Source organism: Aquarana catesbeiana, linkage group LG01 (genome assembly GCF_042186555.1).
Source record: "Aquarana catesbeiana isolate 2022-GZ linkage group LG01, ASM4218655v1, whole genome shotgun sequence".
Classification (NCBI taxonomy): domain Eukaryota; kingdom Metazoa; phylum Chordata; class Amphibia; order Anura; family Ranidae; genus Aquarana; species Aquarana catesbeiana.
In genome coordinates, this window is record NC_133324.1 from 964860502 (window position 1) to 964873282 (window position 12781).

General features: G+C 45.1%; 1 protein-coding gene across 3 annotated transcripts in view; it reads right to left on the minus strand.

Annotated features, from left to right (window-relative positions):
- The window catches only part of LOC141122094 (NACHT, LRR and PYD domains-containing protein 12-like), a 110173-nt gene extending 101936 nt beyond the window's left edge, over positions 1-8237 (minus strand). Inside the window, exon 1 of one of the 3 annotated variants that reach the window (XM_073611931.1) lies at positions 8138-8237. The gene's annotated coding sequence lies outside the window, so the exon portion shown is untranslated. Of the gene's footprint in view, positions 1-7847; positions 7915-8137 lie in introns of those variants that run through there. The other 2 variants (XM_073611952.1, XM_073611937.1) reach the window with 2 other exon arrangements.
- Positions 8238-12781: the final 4544 nt, after the last annotated feature.

Sequence of the window (12781 nt, forward strand, 5' to 3'; positions counted from 1 at the left end):
AATTTGCTATGCCACACAACTTTCCTCCCTGCCAATTAGCAGGCAGGTCAGTGAGACCTGTCTCCCGATTGGCCAAAGCATTAGGCGCTCCTATTGGATGCCTAACGCTTTGGCGGAAGAAGCTTGAAGAGCTGAGCAGACACAGGAGCCACAGCCGCCGCTACAGAAGAGGAGGAAGCCCCGTCACTTGGTAAGTGCCGCGTGGGGGGGTTAGTGAAGTGAAAGCTGAGCCGGGGACGCCCCTGGCTGCATTAGATGGGTACAAGTGGCTGAATATGATGGGCACAAGTGGCTGCATTTGATTGGCAAAAGTGGCTGCATATGACGGGCACAAATGGCTGCATTTGATGGGCACAAGTGGCTGCATATGATGGGCATAGTGGCTGCATATGTTGGGCACAGTGGCTGCGTATGACGGGCACAAATGGCTGCGTACGATGGGCACAAATGGCTGCGTACGACGGGCACAAATGGCTGCGTACGACGGGCACAAATGGCTGCATATGATGGGCACAAATATCTGCATATGATGGGCACAATTGCTGCATACAATAGGCACAGTGGCTGCATACGATAGGCACAGTGGCTGCATATGATGGGCACAGTGGCTGCATATGATGGGCACAGTGGCTGCATATGATGGGCACAGTGGCTGCATACGATGGGCACAGTTGGTGCATATGATGGGCACAGTGGCTGCATATGATGGGCACAGTGGCTGCATATGATGGGCACAGTGGCTGCATACGATGGGCACAGTGGCTGCATACGATGGGCACAGTGGATGCATATGATGGGCACAGTGGCTGCATACGATGGGCACAGTGGATGCATATGATGGGCACAGTGGATGCATATGACGGGCACAAATGGCTGCATTTGACAGGCACAGTAAGGCTGCAATTGATTGGGGGGGTGGTTTCAGTATTTTTCAGTTTGTTTGCACCCCCCCCTCCAAAATGTTTGAGCACCAGCCGCCACTGTCACAGACACTGAAGGCGGTGCAGCTCTATATTTTTCCTGGACCTTGTCCCATTGATATAGACTGTGCTATGCACGAGGCCTGCCCCCCTTCTCCAGAGAAGTGTATTAGGGGCGGGGCTGGAGGCGCTGCTGACGATAATGTAATTAAGGAACTCGCACCGCCTCTGCCCGCCCGCTCGAGTCTAAAATTTTCCTCGGCTGAAAGGAGAGTCTGCGCACACGCGGTATAGCTGCGGTGAAGCCGCGCATGCGCAGTGGAGCCCGGCGATCAGCTGTGTTGTGACGTAGCCGCACAGGAAGTGACGCGGTCAAGATTCTGCATAGGTCGACGAGTTTTTTTACCACACCACCTTGTTTATTTAACAGTAAAAACCAGTGTGCTCCTGTTTTTTTAAGGGGAATTGGGCTGCCTCCAGGCCCACCTGCCCCTCATCTATCCATTTAATGCATGTGCTTCCATTGTGGAGATGCTTATAAATTCAGTAGTGTTAGGACTGCAAGCAATACACAGGGTGCCGTCAAGAGGCCTTGCAGCTTATGCATGCGTGTGCAAATGCGTGCGAACTAAACCCCTGTTGAGCTATGGAATGTTCTGTTTTTGTCTTTTGTTTATTTAACACCATTCTTCGTCACGTTACATTAAGCTGACTGCCTGCCACACCTACTACAGCACATGATTGTTTAAAAGGACAGACTGATGATAAAGTATTGGTTACAGAAAACATGTCCTTACAATTGTAATGTTTCTGTTTCTATGTTGCTAGGCCATACAAGAAGTCGCCAAAAGCCAACCATTCTAAGCAATATACAGTGCCTTGAAAAAGTATTCACACCCCTTGGAACCTTCCACATTTTGTCATGTTACAACCAAAAAGGAAAATGTATTTTATTGGGATTTTATGTGATAGACCAACACAAATTGGCACATAATTGTGAAGTGGAAGGAAAACGAAAAATGGTTTTCCATTTTTTTTTACAAATAAATATGTGAAAAGTGTGGGGGGGGGGGCATTTGTATTCAGCCCCCTTTAGTCTGATACCCCCAACTAAAATCTAGTGGAACCAATTGCCTTCAGAAGTCACCTAATTAGTAAATAGAGTCCATCTGTGTGTAATTTAATCTCAGTATAAATACAGCTGTTCTGTGCAGGCCACAGAGGTTTGTTAGAGAACCTTAGTGAACAAACAGCATCATGAAGGGCCAAGGAACACACCAGACAGGTCAGGGATAAAGTTGTGAAAAGGTTTAAAGCAGGGTTAGGTTAAAAAAAAAACTCCCAAGCTTTGAACATCTCACTGAGCTCTGTTCAATCCATCATCGGAAAATGGAAAGTGTATGGCACAACTGCAAACCGACCAAGACATGGCCGTCCACCTAAACTGACCGGCCGGGCATGGAGAACATCATCAGAGAAGAGCCAAGAGGTCCATGGTAACTCTGGAGGAGCTGCAGAGATCCACAGCTCAGGTGGGAGAATCTGTCCACAGGACAACTATTAGTCGTGTTCTCCACAAATCTGCCCTTTATGGAAGAGTGACAAGAAGAAAGACATTGGTGAAAGAAAGTCATAAGAAGTCCTGTTTGTAGTTTGCGAGAAGCCATGTGGAGGACACAGCAAACATGTGGAAGAAGGTGCTCTGGTCAGATGAGACCAACATTGAACTTTTTGGCCTAAAAACAAGATGTGTGAAAACTAACACTGCACATCACCCTGAACACACCATCCCCACCGTGAAACATGGTGGGGGCAGCATCATGTTGTGGGGATGCTTTTTTTCAGCAGGGACAGGGAAGCCAGTCAGAGTCGATGGGAAGATGGATGGAGTCAAATACAGGACAATCTTAGAATAAAACCTGTTAGAGGCTGCAAAAGACTTGAGACTGGGGTGGAGGTTCACCTTCCAGCAGGACAACGAACCTAAACATACAGCCAGAGCTACAATGGAATGGTTTCGATCAAAGCATATTCATGTGCAGTGGCGGCTGGTGCCAAAAAAAATTGGGGGGGGGGGGCGCAAACAAACCCCCCCCAGGTCTGCACTCAGCTCGGCTAAGTATTAGGGGGTGCTGGGGAGGCTGCTACACACAGAAGGTTTTTTATCCTGATGCATAGAATGCATTAAAATTAAAAAAAAAAACCTTTGCCTTTACAACTACTTCAAGGGCTCATGAACACTGCATCGCAAAGCAGCTCCCACAGGCTTTTTTAGGAGTTTACAGGAATATGCTCTTAGTCTCAGTTCACACTGGAGCAACTTGTCATGCAACTTAGTCGCTTGACAAGTCACGCTTCATTCGGTGCAATGAAACCGTTTTAATCAGATTGACTCAAGTCACAACTTAGAAAAAGGTTCCTGTACTACTCGGGGGGGACTTTGGAGTGGCTTGCATGTAGTACCGATCCCCCTGCAGAAAGCCGGCAGCACTGCAGGGGGATCCACAGGAGTCACAAGGCAGGTTTTTTTTAACAGCAAGATCCTTATTACATGTGAATGCAGCATACAGTGGGCCAAAAAAGTATTTAGTCAGCCACCAATTGTGCAAGTTCTCCCACTTAAAAAGATGAGAGAGGCCTGTAATTGTCATCATAGGTATACCTCAACTATGAGAGACAAAATGTGGAAACAAATCCAGACAATCACATTTTCTGATTTTTGAAAGAATTTATTTGCAAATTATGGTGGAAAATAAGTATTTGGTCAATATGAAAAGTTCATCTCAATACTTTGTTATATATCCTTTGTTGGCAATGACAGAGGTCAAACGTTTTCTGTAAGTCTTCACAAGGTTGTCACACACTGTTGCTGGTATGTTGGCCCATTCCTCCATGCAGATCTCCTCTAGAGCAGTGATGTTTTGGGGCTGTCGCCGGGCAACACGGACTTTCAACTCCCTCCAAAGATTTTCTATGGGGTTGAGATCTGGATACTGGCTAGGCCACTCCAGGACCTTGAAATGCTTTTTACGAAGCCACTCCTTCGTTGCCCAGGCGGGGTGTTTGGGATCATTGTCATGCTGAAAGACCCAGACATGTTTCATCTTCAATGCCCTTGCTGATGGGAGGAGGTTTGCACTCAAAATCTCACAATACATGGCCCCATTCATTCTTTCATGTACACGGATCAGTCGTCCTGTTCCCTTTGCAGAGAAACAGCCCCAAAGCATGATGTTGCCACCCCCATGCTTCACAGTAGGTATGGTGTTCTTTGGTTGCAACTCAGCATTCTCTCTCCTCCAAACACGACGAGTTGTGTTTCTACCAAACAATTCTACTTTGGTTTCATCTGACCATATGACATTCTCCCAATCCTCGTCTGGATCATCCAAATGCTCTCTAGCAAACCTCAGACGGGCCCGGACATGTACTGTCTTAAGCAGGGGGACACATCTGGCACTGCAGGATCTGAGTCCCTGGCGGCGTAGTGTGTTACTGATGGTAGCCTTTGTTACGTTGGTCCCAGCTCTCTGCAGGTCATTCACTAGGTCCCTCCCGTGTGGTTCTGGGATTTTTGCTCACCGTTCTTGTGATCATTTTGACCCCACGGGGTGAGATCTGGCGTGGAGCCCCAGATCGAGGGAGATTATCAGTGGTCTTGTATGTCTTCCATTTTCTAATTATTGCTCCCACAGTTCATTTCTTCACACCAAGATGCTCGCCTATTGCAGATTCAGTCTTCCCAGCCTGGTGCAGGTCTACAATTTTGTTTCTGGTGTCCTTTCTATAGCTCTTTGGTCTTCACCATAGTGGAGTTTGGAGTGTGACTGTTTGAGGTTGTGGACAGGTGTCTTTTATACTGATAACAAGTTCAAACAGATGCCATTAATACAGGTAATGAGTGGAGGACAGAGGAGCCCCTTAAAGAAGAAGATACAGGTCTGTGAGAGCCAGAAATCTTCCTTGTTTGTAGGAGACCAAATACTTATTTTCCACCATAATTTGCAAAAAAATTCTTTCAAAAATCAGACAATGTGATTGTCTGGATTTGTTTCCACATTTTGTCTCTCATAGTTGAGGTATACCTATGATGACAATTACAGGCCTCTCTCATCTTTTTAAGTGGGAGAACTTCCACAATTGGTGACTGACTAAATACTTTTTTGCCTCACTGTACCTGATTGGCTTCTATCCAGTTTGAGTGGTGCTTTAAAAAGAATTACAAGAGGCTCATACCAAGTCAAATTCAAGTGTCTATCTGCTTTTAATGAAAAAAAAAAAGTTTTTCTTTGCATCAGCTTTAAGCTGTTTGTACATTAATGCACTAAAAAAAATGTATTGTACAATACCTCTAGTGTAAAAATAACACATGTTGCTCAGAAAAATCCATAATTATATGAAAGCATGGGGTAAATGACTAAACTGGCAGCACTTTCAGGATGTGTGGACACTTTTGCCAGCTCTGTGGACACAGATTAAAGTGGTTGTAAAGGTTCATTTTTTATTTTTTTTTAAATAACAAACATCTTATACTTACCTCCACTGTGCAGTTCATTTTGCACAGAGTGGCCCCGATCCTCCTGTTGTGGGGTCCCCCGGCGGCTCTCTCGGCTCCTCCCCACAATAGCTAACCCCCTCTGGGAAGCTCTCTCCTGGAGGGGGGTTACCTTGCGGGCGCGCTCCCGTCTCATACACTCGGCATCCATAGTGTCTGTGACTCGGTCCCGACCCCGTCAGCCGCGTCATTGGATTGACAGCAGTGGGAGCCAATGGCTGCGCTGCTATCAATCTATCCAATTAATGCTGAGACTCCATGGAGAAAAGGATGCGGTGGACACGCAGAGCAGGTGAACGGGGTCAGGTAAGTAAAATGGGGGGGGCTGGGGGACCCGTGACAGCCAGGTGTTTTTTCACCTTAATGCATAGGATGCATTAAGGTGAAAAAACACGAACCTTTACAACCCCTTTAACTCCTATCATTCTTATACAACACATTGTACTAGTGTCTGGGGAACCCACAACACCCAGGGGTGAAACTAGCACAAGCTTGGTTACAATGAGTTTGACAGCATCAGGATCAAGCAGCAGTTTAGAGAAAGCATTTGATGCATTGATAGGCTAGTGAATGTTTAACAAGCCCTTGTCAACAAATTTTCAGTGCCCATACAGTTATAAACTGTAATGCCCCGTACACACGGTCGGACATTGATCGGACATTCCGACAACAAAATCCATGGATTTTTTCCGACGGATGTTGGCTCAAACTTGTCTTGCATACACACGGTCACACAAAGTTGTCGAAAAATCCGATCGTTCCGAACACGGTGACATAAAACACGTAGGTCGGAACTATAAACGGGGCAGTAGCCAATAGCTTTCGTCTCTTAATTTATTCTGAGCATGCGTGTCCGTCGGATTTGTCCACACACGATCAGAATTTAAAGGATCGGATTTTGTTGTCAGAAAATTTTATAGCCTGCTCTCAAACTTTGTGTGTCAGAAATTCCGATGGAAAAAGTCCGTTGGAGCCCACACACAATCGGAATTTCCGACAACAAGCTCCGCTCGCACATAGTTCGCCGGAATGTCTGACCTTGTGTACAGGGCATAACACTGTGTTGCACTGAGACAACCTATTCATTTTGTGCACAAATAAAAAAAAAAAAAACACTGTGCTGAGTGTAATGCCGTGTACACACGGGCGGACTTTTCGGCAACAAAGGTCCGACAGTTTTTCCGACGGACTTTCGAACGACTGGACTTGCCTACACACGATCACACCAAAGTCCGACGGATTCGTACGTGATGACGTACGACCGGACTAAAATAAGGAAGTTGATAGCCGGTAGCCAATAGTTGCCCTAGCGTCGGTTTTCGTCCGTCGGACTAGCATACAGACGAGCGGATTTCTCGATAGGAACTGGGTCTGGCGGAGTTCCGACGTAAAGGTTTGAAACATGTTCCAAATCTAAAGTCCGTCAGATTTTTGACAGAAACAGTCTGCAGAAGGTCCGATGAAGCCCACACACGGTCGGATTGTCCGCCGGATTCAGTCCGTCGGACCAGTTCGGTCGAAAAGTCCGCTCGTGTGTACACGGCATAAGGGTACCAAATAGCAGCACACTACAATGTCAGGATATTTAAATGGAAATACATATACACTTATTACTTCCAGTGTTATAGCATCAAAGACGCCAAATACACAAAAGCAAATGTGAGTTCATCAAAATGGTGTAAAACAACGTGCCAATAAATGCTTGTATATAACCAAGTCCAGAGTTTTCTTCAATTATTCCGCTGTGGGAATATACAGGTCAGCTTGGGTGCACCGCTGCAAACTTCAACTTGTGTGATAGTGCACAACCCCGGTGCTCCACTGATTCTAAGGGCCCTTTCACATGTGCGGATCCCGGGAGGATCCGTTTTTGGACATCCACTTGCTCAGCAGGGGATCGCTCCGTTGATCCCCGCTGGGATGGCGGATGACTAGTCCGTCTCTGCACACTGTGCAGAAACGGACCGGTCAGATCTCCGCTTTCCTCTATGGGGGGGGGGGGGGGTAGACGAATGGAAAAATAGGGTTTTCCTCCGTCATGAAAAACGGAGCTTAGCGAATGATCATCCGCTAACGTCCGCTATCCCATAGAGATGCATTGATGTCCGTTTTAATCTGTAAACAGACGGATGAAATAAAAAAAACAGGCGAACAATCCGCACGTGTGAAAGGGCCCTTACAGGAATGGAAGATCTCAATTCAAGGAGATCAACAAGTGCCTGGCTGTTTACACAGCTATGGTGTTTCCTAACCCAAGTGCACCTAGCAAATGTCAGGGGAAAGGACCTCAGCACAATGCAAACAATATCCGGTAGACCATTCAGGCTTCCCAGCATTTGACAGAAATCAGCACCAATCCCCCCCCCACTCACCCCCTGCAGCAGAAGCTCTACTCCATGCAAACCCTGCAGCAAACTCCGGAGGTTACAGTTCACACAGAGCACACTGTGAAGGGAGGAAAAGTAGGGGATTCAGGGAGGAAGTGACACAATCAGAGAAATTCTTCCTCACTCTTTCATCTTGCTGACAAGACAGACCGAACACTCCCGACCACAAGCAGAGGGGAAGGGGAGATTATCAGGACCCAGCAAAGGCAGAGACTCTGCAGCTGTCCTTGCTGCTCCAGAGTCAGAACAGTTTACAAGTATGTAATAGCACCAACCTCACATAGCCCGAGGTAGCGGCTAGTTCCCATCCTCCAGATTCACCTAGTGATGCCACAGGAAACATGTGACCAGGAAGCAGAAAATCGAGGGCGGGAATGTGAATTTATATTAGAGAATAGGAGGCTGCAAGCAGGGTTGCGACTAGTTCCCATCCTCCAGATTCACCTAGTCAATTCTGAGGATGGGAACTAGCTTGCTCAATGTGAACTGGCTAGTTCCCATCCCACAGAATAACCAGGAGCCTGGCGGACAAGATGGGTGAACTAGAGATACTGTTGTAGGAGGAGGATTTGGATTTTGTGGGAATTTCAGAGACCTGGTTCAACAGCTCTCATGATTGGCTGGCAAACGTTCAAGGGTATACCCTATACCGCAAGGATAGAGAGGGTAAAAAAGGGGGAGGGGTATGCCTATATATTAAGAATAATGTACAAGTGAATGTGAGAGATGACATCACTGAGGGAGCTAGAGAGGAGGTGGAATCCTTATGGGTAGAGCTCCAAAGGGATGAATCTAAGGGGAAAATAATACTGGGAGTATGCTATAGGCCCCCTAACCTGAGGGAGGAAGTGGAGACAGATCTCCTATCACAATTTGGATTAGCAGCAAGAATGGGAAGTGTTATCATAATGGGGGATTTTAATTATCCAGACATAGACTGGGCGGAGGGAACCGCGCATTCATTTAAGGCTCGCCAGTTCCTTAATGTCTTGCAGGACAATTTTATGGGTCAGATGGTAGACGCACCAACTAGAAATAAAACATTACTGGATCTACTGATTACCAACAATACAGACCTGATCACAGATGTGGAAATACGGGGCAATTTAGGTAACAGCGATCACAGGTCAATTAGTTTCAGTATAAATCACACAAATAGGAAACATAAAGGGAATACAAAGACACTGAATTTCAAAAGAGCCAACTTCCCTAAACTACAAACCTTGCTAAAAGGCATAAATTGGGATAAAATATTGGGAACAAAGAATACGGAGGAGAGATGGGTTTGCTTTAAGAGCATATTAAATAAGGGCATTAGCTAATGTATTCCATTGGGTAATAAATTTAAAAGAGCGAACAAAAGCCCTGGATGGCTTAACTCCAATGTAAAAATGCATATAAAAGCAAAGGAGAAGGCCTTCAAAAAATACAAGGTTGAGGGATCATCATCAGCATTCAGACTTTATAAAGAATGCAACAAGAAATGTAAGGGTGCAATTAGGACGGCTAAGATAGAACATGAAAGACACATAGCGGAGGAGAGCAAAAAAAATCCCAAGGAATTCTTTAAGTATGTAAACAGTAAAAAAGGGAGGACAGACCATATTGGCCCCATAAAGAATGAGGAAGGACATCTGGTTACAAAGGATGGGGAGATGGCGAAGGTATTGAATTTATTCTTCTCCTCAGTCTTCACGAGTGAATCGGGGGGCTTCAGTAACCAAAACTGCAGTGTTTATCCTCATGACACAACACAGGAAGCACCTCCATGGTTAACAGAGGACAGAATTGAAATTAGACTTGAGAAACTTAACATTAATAAATCACCGGGACCAGATGGCTTGCATCTGAGGGTACTTAGGGAACTCAGTCAAGTGATTACCAGACCATTGTTCCTAATTTTTACAGACAGTCTACTAACTGGAATGGTACCAGCTGATTGGAGAAAAGCCAATGTAGCACCAATATTTAAAAAGGGCCCAAAATACATCCCTGGGAATTACAGACCAGTTAGCCTCACATCAATAGTATGTCAACTCTTGGAGGGGATGATAAGGGACTATATTCAAGATTTTAGTAATAAGAACGGTATCATTAGCAGTAATCAGCATGGATTCATGAAGAATCGTTCTTGCCAAATCAATCTACTAACCTTATATGAGGAGGTGAGTTGCCATCTAGATAAAGGAAGGCCCGTAGATGTGGTGTATCTGGATTTTGCAAAAGCATTTGACACAGTTCCCCATAAACGTTTACTGTACAAAATAAGGTGCGTTGGCATGGACCATAGGGTGAGTACATGGATTGAAAACTGGCTACAAGGGCAAGTTCAGAGGGTGGTGATAAATGGGGAGTACTCGGATTGGTCAGGGGTGGGTAGTGGGGTTCCCCAGGGTTCTGTGCTGGGACCAATCCTATTTAATTTGTTCATAAACGACCTGGAGGATGGGATAAACAGTTCAATCTCTGTATTTGCAGACGATACTAAGCTAAGCAGGGCAATAACTTCTCCGCAGGATGTGGAAACCCTGCAAAAAGATCTGAACAAATTAATGTGGTGGGCAACTACATGGCAGATGAGGTTCAATGTAGAAAAATGTAAAATAATGCATTTGGGTGGCAAAAATATGAATGCAATCTATACATTGGGGGGAGAACCTCTGGGGGAATCTAGGATGGAAAAGGACCTGGGGGTCCTAGTAGATGATAGGCTCAGCAATGGCATGCAATGCCAAGCTGCTGCTAACAAAGCAAACAGAATATTAGCATGCATTAAAAAGGGGATCAATTTCAGAGATAAAACGATAATTCTCCCACTCTACAAGACTCTGGTCCGGCCGCACCTGGAGTATGCTGTCCAGTTCTGGGCACCAGTCCTCAGGATGGATGTACTGGAAATGTAGCGAGTAGAAGAGAAGGGCAACAAAGCTAATAAAGGGTCTGGAGGATCTTAGTTATGAGGAAAGGTTGTGAGCACTGAACTTATTCTCTCTAGAGAAGAGACGCTTGAGAGGGGATATGATTTCAGTTTACAAATACCGTACTGGTGACCCTACAATAGAAATAAATCTTTTTTGCAGAAGAGAGTTTAACAAGACTCGCGGCCACTCATTACAATTAGAAGAAAAGAGGTTTAACCTTAAACTACGTAGAGGGTTCTTTACTGTAAGAGCGGCAAGGATGTGGAATTCCCTTCCACAGGCGGTGGTCTCAGCAGGGAGCATCGATAGTTTCAAGAAACTATTAGATAAGCACCTGAATGACCGCAACATACAGGGATATATAATGTAATACTGACACATAATCACACACATAGGTTGGACTTGATGGACTTGTGTCTTTTTTCAACCTCACCTACTATGTAACTATGTATGTATGTAATCTTTTTGCACCCTAGTGGTCAGGTCATATAGAGGGATGGGAACTAGACAGTTCACTATGAGGGAGCTAGTTCCCATCCCGCTAAAATATTTTCTTTATTACTACCATCCAGGTCATATATAAGAATGGGAACTAGACAGTTCACTATGAAGGAGCTAGTTCCCATCCTGCTAAATGACCTTTCTTCATTATTACCATCCAGGTCATGTACAGTTGCAATAAAAAGTATGTGATCCCTTTTGGAATGATATGGATTTCTGCACAAATTGGTCATAAAATGTGATCTGCTCTTCATCTAAGTCACAACAATAGACAATCACAGTCTATTTAAACTAATAACACACAAAGAATTACATTTTACCATGTTTTTATTGAACACACCATGTAAACATTCACAGTGCAGGTGGAAAAAGTATGTGAACCCCTAGACTAAAGAGCTAATTGGAGTGAGGTGTCAGCCAACTGGAGTCCAATCAATGAGATGAGATTGGAGGTGTTAGTTACAGCTGCCCTGCCCTATAAAAAACACACACCAGTTCTGGGTTTGCTTTTCACAAGAAGCATTGCCTGATGTGAATGGTGCCTCGCACAAAAGAGCTCTCAGAAGACCTACGATTAAGAATTGTTGACTTGCATAAAGCTGGAAAGGGTTATAAAAGTATCTCCAAAAGCCTTGCTGTTCATCAGTCCACGGTAAGACAAATTGTCTATAAATGGAGAAAGTTTAGCACTGCTGCTACTCTCCCTAGGAGTGGGCGTCCTGTAAAGATGACTGCAAGAGCACAGCGCAGACTGCTCAGTGAGGTAAAGAAGAATCCTAGAGTGCCAGCTAAAGACTTACAAAAGTCTCTGGCATATGCTAACATCCCTGTTAGCGAATCTACGATACGTAAAACACTAATCAAGAATGGATTTCATGGGAGGATACCACAGAGGAAGCCACTGCTGTCAAAAAAAACCATTGCTGCACGTTTACAGTTTGCACAAGAGCACCTGGATGTTCCACAGCAGTACTGGCAAAATATTCTGTGGACAGATGAAACCAAAGTTGAGTTGTTTGGAAGAAACACACAACACTATGTGTGGCGAAAAAGAGGCACAGCACACAAACATCAAAACCTCATCCCAACTGTGAAGTATGGTGGTGGGGGCATCATTTTTTGGGGCTGCTTTGCTGCGTCAGGGCCTGGTTGTTTTTTTATCATCAAAGGAAAAATGAATTCCCAAGTTTATCAAGACATTTTGCAGGAGAACTTCAGTCCATCTGTCCACCAGCTGAAGCTCAACAGAAGATGGGTGTTGCAACAGGACAAATGACCCAAAGCATAGAAGTAAATCAACAACAGAATGGCTTAAACAGAAGAAAATACGCCTTCTGGAGTGGCCCAGTCAGAGTCCTGACCTCAACCCGATTGAGATGCTGTGTCATGACCTCAACAAAGCGATTCACACCAGACATCCCAAGAACATTGCTGAACTGAAACAGTTCTGTAAAGAGGAATGGTCAAGAATTACTCCTGACCATTGTGCACGTCTGA